The sequence below is a fragment of the Camelus dromedarius genome, chromosome 13 (genome assembly GCF_036321535.1).
Source record: "Camelus dromedarius isolate mCamDro1 chromosome 13, mCamDro1.pat, whole genome shotgun sequence".
Lineage (NCBI taxonomy): Eukaryota > Metazoa > Chordata > Mammalia > Artiodactyla > Camelidae > Camelus > Camelus dromedarius.
In genome coordinates this window covers 32,821,260-32,823,667 of record NC_087448.1, presented here as the reverse complement: position 1 = coordinate 32,823,667, position 2,408 = coordinate 32,821,260, and positions in this window count along the sequence as shown.

The following is a 2,408-nucleotide window of genomic DNA, read 5'->3' as shown; positions in this document are numbered from 1 at the left end:
AAATTTCATTTTCTTACAATCTATCTCCTTTAAATATCATACATTCTGTTGTCACAGTCAGAAACCTTGCTCACTCTCTGGCCTCACCTAAATAATCATGAAGTATATTTAATTACTTTGCTTCAATATTTCTCCAACTTATCCATGTCTTTGTATCATCTTTAGTTCAGGCCACTAAAGTCTTTAATTTGAATTCCTTATCTGATACTATCACAATCAGAGTGGTATAATACAATGCAAATATGATAATATCAAATTTTGGAATTTGTTCTGATCAAGTTTTCTCAAAAGTGGCTCTATTGACATTTTGGACTAGATATTTCTTTGATGTGTCCTATCCATTGTAGATGTTTAGCAGCAACCCTGGTTCCTTCTGCTCAATATCAGTAGCACAGCCATCCTCCTAGTCTTACAAAACAACAATGCGTCTAAACATTGCCGATGTCCCCTCATTGAGTACTACTCTTTCAGACAATCTGGAACAGTTTCACATCCCTGAACATGGTGTGTATGAATCTCTTAATGAGATGGCACTTGCCAATTAGAAAACTGAAAATAGAAGCTATGCTTCCTCATCTCAGTTTCCTACCCACAGAGACGGACCTTCTAACAGATTCCCTACCGCATTATGGAGATCCTCACGCACTTGTTAACTGTGGTTTATAGTTGTTAAGTTTTGACAAGGAATGCTCAGGTTGACTCCAAACACCTTTCCTGAATGGAAGAGCAGGTTTATATAGATGATAGAGGAAATTTAATTAAAATTGTATATAATAAATGAGGAAACTGAGACCTAAAATTATCAAGTTAGTTGACCCATGTCCCCCAGATTATTACTTGACAATTTGGGGATCCTTTTTTTTTGAGTAGTAGTCTAGTATTATTTCAACTAAATCAAAAAGTTTTTGAGACAATAGGGAAACAGTGACTGGTGATGTCTCAATAAAGAAAAATATCTCTGCACAGTGAAAGAAGCTCTAAGAATTATATTGCATTATAGTGCAGTCTGGCAAACCATGTTTATTCATCAGGAAAGATGAAATAATCTTTCATGTATACTCTGCTTAAAGGAAGTAATATTATTTAAAACATGATATCTAAGTATTCAACGCACTTCATCAAAATAAAAATGTTTTGCACTTTTTCAAGAATTTGGAAATCAACTGAGAGAAATAGCTTTCCTAGAGATTGCAGGACTTTGTTTGAACAAGAATTTTTTAAAAAATTCATTTACTCTGTGGTTAAAATGAACAACAGTGATATAGTGTTAATTTTTGGAATATAAATATAAACAAATTATTTAAGCTATAAACTGTGAAATTGAATAAAATTTATTATAATAAATTTATTATAATAAAATAACTTAAAGCAATTTAACATATTGTACATATATATGCCTTAAACCATTAAATATATGTGAAGATGGCAATTTATCTATCATGTAACATAAGGTCAACTTTTCCACAAATAAATTTATAATACCAGTAGTTATATGAATGCTTGTTTTTCAAAGACAGTACTGACAGTATAGCAAAGTTTTTGCTGAGGCTAATTTGTGGATATAAGGTAGGAGGTGTTGAAATTATAAAGCATTTGGAGACTCGCGGTGCCATGGTAACTCATTTTTTAAAAATTCACAATAGTCCTAATAAAATACTATCCTCACAAGCAATTCAGTAGCTGAAAAATAGAAATTTTTAATACTTTCTTATCAGACCCTGCTAATTTTTGTTAATCTCTTTGTGACTAATTTCTTAAGACTATAAACTGAGAAATAGTAATAATTACAATAAAGCATCAGTGCTCTTTTTATCAGTTATAACAATGTTATTTTAATATTTTAGAAATAATTTGTGCTATATATATTGTGTGTGTGTTGGTCCTGCACAATAATAGCAGGAGCTTAAAATATTAAAGAAAATAGTTAAATAAATTATTTAATTGATGAGTAAACATCACTTACTAAAAATCTATTTACTGCAGGCATTGTGCTGCACTGCTTATAGCTGACATTTTTTGACCACTTTTCTTTGACACCTGGTAAGTGCTTTGTATTAATTATTATACCCCATCCTCAGAACAACATTCTGAGGTGGGTTTATTGCTCTCTTGTTTTTCTGATCAAAAAATTGAGACAAGAACCTCAAAGAGAATAAACCATTCCTCACTATTAGACATCTTGTGAGAAATAAATTGGGATGCAAACTCTATTTTTCCTTCTTTGTGATTTCTATATCCTAGCTTTTTCTAACACATTGCCTCTGAGTGAACAAATAGAAGAATCGTGAATCAATCAGTATTCTTGGTTTTACCAAGAAATACATTTCTAATACACCTTTATTTCGTCTGAGTTAATTATTCAACCTCTATTTTAGTTAGCGTAGTAGGTAGAATAATGCCCCTCCCCT